We start from the raw sequence: 14,650 nt of genomic DNA on the forward strand, positions 1-14,650 counted from the left end.
ATTTTAATTTTAATAATAGTTTTATTCATGCAATTTAACATTTTATTATTTTTAACATGTGTGTGTTATACTGTTGAATTCTTAAAAGCATAATAATAACAACAATAACAACATTAACTTATTTATTGCTTTTAAACAATACAAGAAATTGTTCCAAGAATTAGTTTCTTCAATTAAACTGAAACAGGCAAAAAGTTAGAGCAAACATTAATTCACATGTTCTACATTTGTACATTTCACTTCCCCTATCTATATACAGCATAAGACAGTGAGGGGGTTGGGGGTGGGGGGGGGGGGGGGGGGGGGCGTACTCTTGGTGCTTTTTTTAAATTCTCACTATTACTCCGGGTAAGTAGTTCCTCAGCAACAGCCACATATTTTCACACTATCACATTTGGTTGATGTTATCTTTGGTATCAAGAAACACAAATGCCAAGAAAACAACAATTACAGAATCATGAACATTTTGGTATGTGTTAAAAGTAATTTCTTTTGTGGTTTGCAAAAAAGGGAAACCCCTAAGTGAACACTGACTCAGACCACAGTTAGCTGCATAGATTGCAACTAGTCTCCTCTCACCTGACTTCTTGCACTTGACATGCAAATAATGAATGATGTCTTGTATGTTTGTATATTTTATTTGACTGACAGGATGTGTTTGAGTGCTGCTTATACATATGTTGTAGTTCAAAACTGTAACTGTTCAATATTTAAGTGGTAATTGTTTATTCTATAAAGAGACTCCACTAAGAATCATTCCACTAATAATGTTTAAAGTAAAGGAGATGGTTGGGGTCTTGCATGAACTTTGTGGCAATTTCTCTTAATCTTTTTTCTGGGATGTTGGCCACCTTGGGCATGATGTCCCTCACCCAAAGAGTGAGATTCTTGTTCTTGTGCTGAAGTTTCTCCACCTTTTGCATGACGTTCCTTGTCTGAGGATTGAGATTCTTCTTGTGCTGAAGTTTCTCCAACTTCTGCATGATGTTCCTCTCCTGTGGGGAGAGAGGAAAAGAAAAATAAATAATTCTCAGTCCGGTTCCTGGACACACCGCTGCTTGGTCCTCAACCAGCTGAGAGGCTCTCACCAGCGGGGCCATGCGATGGTACTGGACATCTTTGGTGGATGGTCCAATGCTCCACCTCCTGGCAGACAGCGATGGCTCCTCCCCTCGAGGGCAGACGGCAGTGAGTCCCCAGTTTCCTGCTCCTCCCCAGTCACGGCGGACAGCAGCAGGCTCCGGCCTCCAGGCGAATGGCGCCGACTCCTCCGCTCCCTCTTGGATGGAAGCCACCCCTCCTCGACCCAGGAGCACTGCAGTGAGCCCTCCGTCCCACCTTGTCTTCCATTGTTCCAGCACCACCGCCTCAGGCAGCCACTGGTGGTCTCTCCGCTTCTTCCTGCTGCCCGATCTCCTCAGCACTGCGACCCCCTTGAGGGCTCTCCGACAGCATATCCCTCCTTCCTCCCAGATTTTGGCACCAATGTAACAAAGTTCATAGAATGGGAAGGAGACAGGAACCAGCAAGCATTCAAACACTTGAATAAAATAAACAAACACAAAATTAAAGTAAAGTGGCAGCCCCTCACAGACGACTGCCACACACAAAACACAAAATAAAGTCCAGGCCTGGTCCTCTCTTGTCTTTCTTTTTGTCTTTCAACTTGTTTATGCAGCGTCTTTGTGCTTTGCAGTGTATGTGAGCATCATCTCCTGCTCACACTTTTGTGAAGCTAACTTGATATTTTCTCTCATTTGTGTTTCTATTGTATCCATGTCTGCATTCAATTCTGTGATATGAGCAGGAAGTTCTAATTCTAATGTTTAACTCTGAATCAAGACTATCTTGCCTCTCACCTGACTCAGAGATTGAATCTCTTTGTCTGTCCACACATGCCAACAATTCATCATGTCTTAACAAATTTGTGACTTGAGCGACAGCACCCTCATCTGGAGTTACTCCAAGCAACAGTCTCTTTCTTCTGTTTTACAAGGAAGGTCAACATAGTTTTTAAAAAAATAAATAAGGGTCTCTGATTCCTGGACGTTTCCAGTCTTATCGTATACTTGATGCTGTTAGAGGACACGTGCAAGTCAAAAAATGCATGCCTGCATCCAGTTGGTTGTGCAATCCCCAAGCTTGGAACATTGGTGTGGAGGTATCTGTTTGCTTTGGTGTTTTCCAGGTATTGATATAGCCGATAGAAGTGTGCTATTTTCTATTTTCTTCATCCATTTGTGACTGACTTGTAACTGAGAGTTTCAGAGATGCTGATTTGTTTTTTACCTTCACACGTAAAGATAGCCGAAAAATAATATTTTCAATATATGGAAATATAATGGAACTCATATACTTTACTCTCAAAATCAATCAGTCTAAATGCTTTTATGTTTGCCATATTCTTCTTACTTATTACAATGCTACTTTCACTATAAACACAGAAACGGACTGAAGTTTTTCCATTATTTTTTATTTCCTTCTGCAACAGTACTATAGTTGATATAGATGAGAAGAGTTAATTCTTTATAAAGGATATAATCTTATGATACACATGAAAAGAGTTAATTATGTATAAAGCTTATAATAATAGGCTGTGATTTGATCTTGAGTCTCTGAATATTTCAAAAGAGCTAAAATCACTGGTAACTTTATTGAACATTGCTATTGCAAAATAGTAAATATCACCTGCAATATCTTGGGAAGTCCAGACTTCAACAGTTCCACATGTTTGCAGTACAAGAGTTCCCTGTAAAAGCAACCATGCCAAAATAAACACACTAAAGTCAAAGTCAAAGAAAATGGTGACGTTTGCAGTCTTTCCTTTTGCCATATACTTTACATATTTAACTGAGGCAGTTATACAGCATTTGACTACATTTGCCTAAACAGTCAATGTAAAATGAGCCCTGAAATAGTTTGCATTCATTCACGGTGTATAGACAGCATATGAAAATCCTCAAATTCATCTGTCAGTTATAAAGTTTTTTAAGATCAATAAGCATTTTAGTGCCTTTAAAAATCATGGCAAGGCATTGTATAGGCCTACTATGTGAGGAAGGAAGATATTAATTAACTGGGTACACTGTGTTTTCAGCAGCAGGATATTTTTAAATGTCAGTTTGGGGCAAGTTGTCACACATTTTAAATATTATACATTTATTTAAAAAAAAGTTAGCTAAAAATTTGATTTGAAATGTTTGAATGTTAGTCTTTTACAGTTAGCCCTATGTTGTTTCATGACTTGGAAAAATGGAAATAAATACATTAAAATATCAGTAAATTTTATTTTTTTTACTAGTAAAAAGTATGAAAATTACACCTGCTGTCTTCAAAATTAATTAACAGATTATTAACTGAATGAAAGAACAATATTTTGAATGAATGAATAATACAACAGAATGTAAGGGAGAGCAGGGTGAGTTGAGCCAGTTTTTACTACGGTGTGTTTAAAGTGAGCACATGACCATAACTTAGGTACAACTTAAATATATACATAACTTTCAGGATGTGATGCATCTTTGGGAATAATCACTTTATATCTAAAATAAACAGCTTTCAAATTATGGCTTTCCAAAAAAAAAAAAATAATAATAATGAAAATAAAAGTGGTCTCTTGGCTCAACTTGCCCCAGTGAGGGGTAAACTGAGCCTAGGGAGAGGCTCAAGGTTATACTGTGCCACTGATTATAGTGAAGTACAACTGAACACTTTCAGCTCATGCTATATCAAAAGAAGAGAAATTCAATAAAAATGGCTTCTTAAAATCTATTTGTGAGCCTTGTGATGGACTGGAGCCTTGTGCAGGGAAATACAATTTCAAAAACAACATCTATTTAAATTTGTCAGGGGAAAAAAAATCTAATTCAAAACAAAGAACGGAATCAAAAATGTTTGGTCTAAAATAAATGAAATATAAGATAGAAATACAGTAAAATAATCCTTCATAAGGGGTGATCCACTGGCTCAACTTAACCCACTCCTACCATTTTAACAAACTTGTGTCATCCAGCAGTTAAGGGCTAACATCACGCTAACAGTATAGCCTCATATTATAACTTCCTAAAGCACAAACACACGTGATTTTATTTTATTTATTTATTTTTCAGATTTGTCTGTAATTGTTCAGCCACAAGAAGCATGAGTCCTTGAACATTAAAATTACTTTGAACAGCAAAAAAGATGGTTTTGAAACCTAAATGTAGTTACCAATTACTTCATGGGCCTCTCTCAATTACGAGGTGAGTAAATGGACAACACCCAGAGGTGTAGCTATAGTGCAGGCAAGGCAGCCAATTGCCTGGGGCCCCACATTTTGAGGGGGCCCCTGACAGAAAATGTATATATTTATACCACTTCATATAGTTAATCAATTTCACATGAAGAGTCCAAAAATGAGCATGATTGCAATATATATATATATATATATATATATATATATATATATATATATATATATATATATATATAAAATTTTTCTTTTTTCTTTTTTTTTTTTACAACAGTTCAATAAACTAGAAGTTAATTAAGAGACACATATTGCCTGTTTTTGCACTATTTCGACAACATAAATAATTCCAAACAAAGCCACAGCCACTGATCTGTAATAGAGATCAGTGGTCACAGGGCTATTTTGCATCTGATCAACGTGACGGTGTTTCGTTCCTGAATGAATCAAACATTTAAATGATTCAGTTCAATCGCAATGACTCACTTATTAAGAGTGACTTGCTGCCGCCTACTGGCAATTTTAATTTCACATTTAAAGTATTTTTTTATTTACTTAAATAATTTAAAATATCAGTATTCAACGTTTTATGTTTAATATATCCAAACATTATTTATGCATTTGTTAAAATAGGCCTTTGTAAAGGTAAATAAAAATATGCAGATTTGAGTATGAACACTGATGAAAATATTGCTTCAGAATAAATTGTTACTGTAAATATGAAGATTTTACTGTATCTTCAAGATTGTATTGTATAGTATTTTAACTTCTGCCATAAAGATGAAGATAAAAAGTTTATTAAAGTTTATTAAAAAAATAAACAATTTATGTTCTATTATATGTGTTTTAACTACTACTTTTTGTATGTTGTTGTGTGTGTATAAACAAAATAATCTTTTAGAAGGGCCTCAACTTTTAATTTTGCCTGGGGCCCCCACTTCATCTTGGTCCGCCTCTGACAACACCTGATATAATTGTGGGCATATCAAAAAATTTGTATAAGGTTGCCTGGTTGCTCAACTTCCCCACTCTCTCACAATTCATCCACCGCGCGCGCCTGTAATGACAGGTGTGTGAGCGCGAGTGCGCAGGAGCAGCGGGTCAGCGTGGCATTACGTGACGTCATAATGCCCGCTAGAAGCGGTGTATGCCAGAAGAGAATGAACTTGATACAAAAAATAAATAAAAAATACATAAAACCGCGCAGCGCCAATTGCAGTACCTTGTTCCTGTGGTTTAGAAGCGAGCCGCTGATAAAACCGTACAATAACTCTTTTCATCATGTCTCAGAGAACTCTTCCTTTGCTCATCATAAACCTTGGCGGAGAAATGATCTACATTCTGGATCAGCGCCTCCGAGCGCAGGATGACAACGATGATAAAACTCAGAGAGGTAACGATAATAGATATAATAGCTGCATATCTGAATTCTGCTTTAGCAAGCTGCCAATAACTAGTCCAACATTCACGCGTTTTTGTCAGTTTTACGAATGTATTATGAAAATAAAAACAAAAACAGGCTATAGACAAAAAAAAAACGAGTTATATGAATTAATGTGATTCTCAAATGCTGCAAAAAGGGAAAAACCAGGCTACTCGTTAAATGCAAACAATAAAATAAAAGCAAATAATGAAACTGACATAATCAGCACCAAGAAGCAATATCCATAATTGTTGTCCCATTGATTGTCAGCCCTCTTATTCCCATTATGTCATGTCAATCATCGTGCATATTTACCTTATGAAAATCTTGGGAATATTTAGTAAGTTACTTTAAAAAGGTAGCCTAATCTATCTATCTATCTATCTATCTATCTATCTATCTATCTATCTATCTACATATACATCCATCAAACAATCTACAAATCAAACCATCTAACTAAAAATCCATCAAAATATAATTCAAATGTATTTATAATGCAAATATAATGAAAATTTTAGAACTATATCATTCACATGCATGATTTGACGTTATCTCAGCTGCTGTCTGAAGATACTTTGCATAACTGACAGATTCATGTACCATGTCTAATTTTCAATTGCACTAAACTATGCCCTGTGGTAAGACTGAGTGAAGGAGAAGTGCTTGCTCAAATGTAACAGAAATTTGGCCTTAACACAGGTTAAATGCTCTCTTGCAGGTCGTTGGACAGATGATGACAGAAAAAGAGGTACGTTATTTTTTTTTTTCATTACCTTCCTTCCCATTTAGTTTGTTCCAAATATTTGATGTATGTTACATGCAGCTTAAACAGAAAAAGCATGTGTGGAGGAATCAATAAATGTTGTGAAATTCTAAAGGGGTTTCTTTAAGAAATAAATAAATATACAAGTCACCCTCACAGAGCACATGTACCAAAAGCAAACAATAATCAGAAAAAGTCATATCATACTACATTTTATTATCCAAAATTAAGGTTAATAATGTCTGTATTTCATAACCAAACCCATAATTAACTAATGTACAAAAAACTTTTTCCTAATGCAAAATTTAACAGATTCTTTCCATTTCTTTCTATGGGATATTTAAGATTTGACTCCTGCCTCAGTGTTTCTCTTTTTCTTACTCATTTTTCTCATACTCTCTCTCTAGTTATGAATGATATAGTGGCCACTATGTTCAATAAGGCTTTTCTAGAGGAGCTCTTGCGGCCGCAGGATCTGTACTCCCACCGAGCCCTGCGGACAGTTTTGACACGGCTAGCACACGCCTCTATAATGCGTCTAAACCAGGCCAGCATGGATAAGGTATGAACGTCTCGGTTACGTACGTAACCCTCGTTCCCTGATGGAGGGAACGGAGACGTTATGTCGAACGACATATGGGGTCTCACTTGGGAGGCCAATCATCTCTGAGTTTAAGAGAAAACGCCAATGAAAATTGGCTAGTGGATTTAACATACCTGAGCCACTCCCCGTGCCTACGGGTATAAAATAGGCGACAGGTGCATCCACTCATTCAGGTTTTACGCTGAGGAGCCGAGAACGTGTCCCGGCAACAGCGAATGGTTCAAGGTTGTGGCATGGGGACATAACGTCTCCGTTCCCTCCATCAGGGAACGAGGGTTACGTACGTAACCTAGACGTTCCCTATCTGTCGGTCACTACGAGTTATGTCGAACGACATATGGGGTCCTATGGAAAACGCCACAACCTGAACACCGTCACAACCCTGTGGCGCTGCAATTGTCGACAAGCCGCAGCGTGTCACCAAAAGCTACGCTTAAGGTCGTGACCTTCCCAAAGCCCCAGCGCAAATTCACTGACCTTGGTACCGAAGGGGGACCAAAAGGGTGAGTACATCGCTGCTGGAGAAGGCCATGCTGCTGTTCCGTCCACAAAAAGTTTTTGGAAGGGATTTCAACCTTCAGTGAAAGATTGCTTCAAATCTTCCCTATTTGTTCTTTCAGCTTGGCAGAACGATGGGGAAAGCGAGCCTTAGGGAAAAGGTCGCTACGGAGACCACATCCTACCTGTAGGGAGGTGACATGTGGAGATACTAATATGGACTGACCCAGGGGGCAGTACTACATATGGAATGATTACCTGAGGCAGGTCCTACCTTGGAGTAGGGATGGAACAGCTGCCAGAAGAGACTGACAGAGCGGGTCTGTCAAGGGAAGACACGGGTTTACTAAGAGGGAAACCTTACCGTGGAAGAATACACATATGGGATTACCCATAGGGAATCAAGCCATATGGACACCTAGCCCAGTACAGGGGCTGACCGGAACTCCGGGCATGCTAACACCAGTACTGGGCCTGGCGCCAGACTGCTCCGCCAAGTCTGACCGCCGAGGGTGCTGGAGGATGCTCGACCAGGGTACACCAACCGGGGAACTCTACTGGGAGAAGAAAGGCGCTCGCATCCCCGTGTTAGGGGGAATGGCGCAGCAAGCGTGACACCGAGCCAGTCCTTCCCGCCAATTACCTGTTACCCAACACACGGGAAGAAAACTGGGTCTACACGAAGGTTGTAAAACCTCACAAAGGTGTTAGGTGTCGCCCAGCCCGCAGCTCGACAGATGTCTGCCAGAGAGGCACCGTGCGCCAGCCCATACAAGGAGGCCACACTCCGTGTGGAGTGAGCCCTCACTCCCAGGAGGCACGGTTCGCCTTGGGAATGGTACGCCAAGGCAATGGCATCCACTATCCAGTGGGCCAACCTCTGCTTGGAGCCTTCCCACTTCTGCTGACTTCTAAAGCAGACCTGGAGCTGCTCAGAGCTTCTGAAGCTCTGGGTGCGGTCCACGTATATGCGAAGCGCTCTTACGGGACACAGCAACGCCAAGGCTGGATCTGCCTCCTCCAGGGGCAGCGCTTGCAGGTTCACCACCTGGTCTCGGAAGGGAGTGGTGGGAACCTTGGGCACGTATCCACGCCGGGGTCTCAGGACAACGTGAGAGTAGGCCGGCCCGAACACAAGGCACTCTTCACTTACCGAAAATGCTTGGAGGTCCCCGACCCTCTTGATGGAAGTGAGCGCGACCAGGAGCGCTGTCTTGAGAGACAGGAACTTAAGCTCGACTGAATCCAGCGGCTCAAAGGGGACCCCCCTGAAGTCCAGCCAGAACAATAGAGAGGTCCCAGGAGGGAATCAGGGGTGTCCTAGGAGGATTTAACCTTCTGGCACCCCTCAGGAACCTAACGATCAGGTCATGCCTCCCCAGGGACCGGCCGTCCACTGCATCGTGATGGGCTGCAATGGCAGCCACATACACTTTCAAGGTGGAGGGTGACAGCCTACGCTCCAACCTTCCTTGCAGGAAAGAAAGCACGACTCTGACCGAGCATCTCCGGGGGTCTTCTCGGTGAGAAGAACACCAATTCGTGAACAGACTCCACTTCAGAGCATAGGCCTGCCTCGTAGAGGGGGCTCTAGCCTGAGTGATAGTGTCTACCACCGCCGGTGGCAGATCACTTAGGTCTGCCGCGTCCCATCCAGAAGCCACACGTGGAGGTTCCAGAGATCTGGACGCGGGTGCCAAATGGTGCCCAGCCCCTGAGAGAGGAGGTCCCTCCTCAGGGGGATGCGCCAGGGAGGGGCTGTCACGAGGAGCATGAGTTCCGAAAACCAGGTCCGGGTGGGCCAGTAAGGCGCAACCAACAGGACCTGTTCCTCGTCCTCCCTGACCTTGCACAGTGTCTGTGCGAGCAGGCTCACTGGGGGAAACGCATACTTGCGTAGAGCCCGAGGCCAGCTGTGTGCCAGTGCATCCGTGCCCAGGGGGGCCTGGGACAGGGAATAGTACAGCTGGCAGTGGGAGGACTCGTGGGAAGCAAACAGATCTACCTGGGCTTCCCCGAATCGACTCCAGATCAGCTGGACCGTCTGGGGATGGAGTCGCCATTCCCCAGGGAAAGTGAGCTGTCGTGAGAGCGCATCGGCTGCACGATTGAGCTCCCCTGGGATGTGGATAGCGCGCAGCGACTTGAGCCGCGTCTGACTCCAGAGGAGGAGATGGCGGGCGAGTTGAGACATGCGACGTGATCGTAGACCGCCCTGTCGGTTGATGTACGAAACAGCCGCAGTGTTGTCCGTGCGGACCAACACGTGCTTGTCCAGCAACAGCGGCCGAAACCGCCGTAAAGCTAGATGCACTGCCAGCAACTCCAGACAGTTGATGTGCCAAAGCAGTCGAGGTCCTGTCCAGGACCCTGAAGCTGCCTGCCCGTTGCATGTCGCGCCCCCAGCCCGTTTTGGAGGCATCTGTTGTGACAACAACATGCCGGGACACTTGTTCTAAGGGCACGCCGGCCCGTAGAAAGGCAAGGTCTGACCAGGGGCTGAATTGGCGGCGACACATCGGTGTGATGGTGACACGATGTGTACCGCGGCGCCATGCCCATCTCGGGACTCGGGAGTGCAACCAGTGCTGAAGTGGCCTCATATGAAGCAACCCGAGCGGCGTGACTGCGGCTGCGGATGCCATATGCCCCAGGAGCCTCTGAAAGTGTTTCAGTGGTACCACTGTCCTGCCTCTGAAGGAACTCAGGCAGTTCAGCACTGACTGGGCACGCTCGCTGGTGAGACGTGCCGTCATACTCACCGAGTCTAACTCCATACCGAGATAAGAGATTCTCTGTGCAGGGGAGAGCTTGCTCTTCTCTCGGTTGACCTGAAGCCCCAACTGACTGAGGTGCCGGAGCACGAAGTCCCCTGTGATCGCACAACTCCTCTCGGGACCGGGCCATAATGAGCCAGTCGTCGAGATAGTTGAGGATCCTGATGCCCACCTTCCCAAAGTGGGGCAAGGGCGCCCTCCGCGACCTTCGTGAAGACACGGGGAGACAGGGAGAGCCCGAAGGGGAGGACCTTGTACTGCCATGCCTGACCCTCGAATGCAAACCGCAGAAACGGTCTGTGACGAGGGAGGATCGAGACATGAAAGTACGCGTCTTTCAGGTCGATCGCTGCAAACCAGTCCTGGGGCTGAACGCATTTGATAATGCGTTTCTGCGTCAACATCTTGAACGGGAGCTTGTGCAGGGCCCCGATTCAAGACTCGCAGATCCAGGATAGGTCGAAGGCCACCGCTTTTCTTGGGTACGATGAAGTAAGGGCTGTAAAAACCCCGTCCTCATCTCGGCTGGAGGGACCGGCTCGATTGCATCCTTCGCCAGGAGGACAGCAATCTCCTCGCGCAAGACAGAGGCGTCCCGGACTGCCACCGAAGTCTCGAGCACGCCATTGAACTTGGGAGGTCGCCGGGCGAACTGAATCGCGTAACCGAGTCGGACCGTCCGAATGAGCCAGCGTGACGGGTTGGGCAGCGCAAGCCACGCTCCCAAACTCCGTACAAGTGGCACCAAAGGGACAGTCGACATACCCGCAGTGGTGCAGCGATGGGGAGCTGTGTCGGATGGCCCAGAAAGCATCGCGTTCCGAATCATCACAGCCACACTCCCCGTGTTCCCGGAGGAACTGGCCAGAGACGCGCGTGGAGAGGCGTTGCGTCTCCGAACCGCGACCTCTTGACCGCTGGCGCGAAGGGGGGCGTCGTGGGTGAGAATGAGGAGGCAGTGCGTCGCTCATCGTCAACCCACGAGCCTTGCAACTCGGAGGAAAGGGAAATTGCTCTTTTATTGAAAAAAGTGGGTGCCGCCGGCCGTTGGACCAGCGGCGGAACAGAAAGAAACGTAAACTGAAGATTCTCCACCCGGCCCTCCTCCGGGGAAGGAGGAGTGGCGCTGTTTCCGCCAACTCCTGAAGAGCAGTCTCCCACATCTCCGAGTTGCCCGTGTCAGGGCCGCTTAGTCGTCTTCCTCGAGGACTTCGCAGCCGGGAGTGACACGGGGGGCGCCGCTCTCCTGCGCGGGGCTCGACGCGCCGGCCTCGAAGAACTCTCAGCACGGGGGCGGAGCTGGTGTGTGAGGACGCAGGGGGGCGCCCACGGCGACGAGCAGGCTGAGGCGCTGCCCGCGACGGAATGGTGGCAACCGGAGGATCACGTCGGGGCAAGATGTGTTGGATGGCCTCAGTCTGCTTTTGCACTGCTGAGAACTGCTGGGCAAAGTCCTCGACAGTGTCGCCGAACAGGCCTGCCTGGGAGATGGGAGCATCAAGAAAGCGAGCTTTGTCGACGTCTCTCATCTCGGCCAGGTTTAGCCAGAGATGGCGCTCCTGGACCACTAACGTGGACATCGCCTTCCCGAGGGACCGCGCCGTGACTTTCGTCGCCCGTAAGGCGAAGTCAGTCGCCGTGCGCAGCTCCTGCATCAACCTCGGGTCGGTACCACCCTCGTGCATTTCTTTTAGCGCCTTGGCTTGATGTACCTGCAGGATAGCCATGGCATGCAGGGCAGAGGCAGCCTGGCCCGCAGCACTGTAAGCCTTGGCAGCCAGAGCCGCCGACAGCTTACAGGCCTTGGACGGGAGACGCGCGACGATTCCTCCAAGTGGCGGCGTTTTGTGGGCACAGGTGCACCGCAACCGCTCTCTCCACCTGGGGAATGTCCACGTACCCCCTGGCTGCCCCGCCATCGAGGGTGGTGAGGATGGAAGAGGGAGACGAGCGGCTTCTGGCCGTAAAAGGGGCCCGTCCACGGACTTCGTCACCTCTTCATGCACCTCCGGGAAGAAAGGAACCGGAGCAGAACGCAGTTGTGAGCCGCGCTCCGCGCCGAGAGAAACCAATCATCCAGCCGCGAGCGCTCAGGGTTGGGCGGTTTGTAGTCACCTCCAGCCCGATGCTCACGGCTGCCCGGGCAAGCATGGCTGACAACTCTAAGTCAGATTCGGCAGTGGCGACAACACCCGAGGGGGGCAGCCCCCGCCGAATCCTCATCCTCAGAAGCCGATAGCCCATCCCCCGATGCTGCAATCGACATCTGATCCTCGGGCGGTGCACCGAAAGACACGCTGGGGCCGCCGTGAGACGGCTCAGCAGAATCAATCGGGCAGCCGCACTGGACATGCGCTGCGGGAGGAGTGAGAGGTCCGTGGGGCGTGGCCCGGCGGAGAAGCTCTCACTGTCACCCCTCAGATCTCCCAGAGCGCCAGCCGGCGGTCCTCTGCTCGAGCCAGAGAAACCGGGACGGGTGGCGACAGAGGGGTCTGCTGCACTCCCCTTGAGGAGTGAGAGACGCGATCGCAGCGATGCCATGCTCATACGCCCACAATAGACGCATGAGTCATCCACGAGCGCTGCCTCAGCGTGTTGGACGCCCAGGCACTGCAGACAACGCTCGTGACCGTCAACCGCGGACAGGAAACGACCGCATCCAGAAGGACACGGACGAAACGGCATCTTGAAAAAAGACGCGAATCGTCCGTGATTTGCTCTTTTAGGAACTGCTCTCTTAGCCGAAGCGCCCAGGGAATCACTGCTGCAGGGACACCGCTGTAGTGCGCCGTCACGCCGACCAGGAAACAGCTCTCCACAACACAAAGATGAAACGGCTTTGTAGTGATATCCCATCAACTACTCGGCTCCGAAGCAAAAATCTGAATGAGGGATGCACCTGTCGCCTATTTATACCCGTAGGCACGGGGAGTGGCTCAGGTATGTTAAATCCACTAGCCAATTTTCATTGGCGTTTTCTCTTAAACTCAGAGATGATTGGCCTCCCAAGTGAGACCCCATATGTCGTTCGACATAACTCGTAGTGACCGACAGATAGGGAACTCACCCTCTCCCCAGGCAAAAACAATTGTTAATAACACTCCTTTTATGTTTGTTTGTTTGCATTGATTTTTCTTATAGTGTCAGTAATTATTATTAGAGAAATATTTACTCAGATTAAAAGTAATTCCTTAAAACACTTTAAGAAATAGTAAAAATGAATGGTGTTGATTGTACATGTACAGTATGCATCAGGCCAGAACTAGGACTGGTTGTCCAGCTATTTAAAATAAAAAAATGTGTGGGTTTTTTTTTTTTTTACTTGAAAAATACCAAGACTTTTAGAAAAGGCTTTTCATGAATAATTATAAACCTCACTCAAAACTTCATTTTGCAATGGAACAAAAAAATAACCTAAAATTCACTCACTCACAAACCAACCTTTTTGATTCAATGGAACATGAAAAATTTGTTCCTCTCTCAGATGGGTGCCATCAGAATGAGAGTCCACCTTATATCACTTGCTCATCAATGGATCTTTGGGAGTGAATGGGTGCCATCAGAATGAGAGTCCAAACCACTGATAAAAATATCACAATAAAGTATGTAAAACAAGTAATCCACACAACTCCAGACCATCAATGAATGTCTTGTTAAGTGAAAAGTTGTTTGTAGGAACAAAGCCATCAGTAAGTTGTTAAACTGTCACTGTAACTGTCATAATGATCCAATAAACAAATTAACTCATCTACATCTTGGATGGTCTGTGGGTGACTAAAGCTTCAGCAAATTTTAATTTTTGGGTCAACTAACTAATTTTTGGGTCAACATTTATACAAAATAAAATTTAACTAAAATATAAAAAATAAAAATGAAACCAGATGAAGAAAATGAATAAATAAAATATATATAAAATAAAACTAATAAAATATAAAAAGGAAAAAAAAAAGAATAAAATACAAAATGCAATTAAAAAAAACTAAACTAAATAAGATAAGATAAAGTAAGATAAAATAAAATAATTTGAAAATTAAAAAAGAAAAAAAAATGATAAATGTTTTGTCACCACACAAACTGGCTAAAATGAGTTTTTTTCTGGTAAACTTATTGCTACTTTTTATATACACAACGTATCATTTTACAATACAGTTTTAACAATTCTTCTGCTGTCTTGCATTATTACACATTAATGTTGTGATTATTTTGCTCCATTTTATAGTCTTAATAAAATAGTAAGATCAAGTATTCAGACACAATGTCATCATAAAACTAATAACTGTACTTCAGTAAAATAACTTTTACTGGTCTAGGAGGAAAAAGCAGACAGCATCAAAAAATATCAGGGGTGACATTTAAA

This window comes from Cyprinus carpio, chromosome B19 (genome assembly GCF_018340385.1).
Source record: "Cyprinus carpio isolate SPL01 chromosome B19, ASM1834038v1, whole genome shotgun sequence".
NCBI lineage: Eukaryota > Metazoa > Chordata > Actinopteri > Cypriniformes > Cyprinidae > Cyprinus > Cyprinus carpio.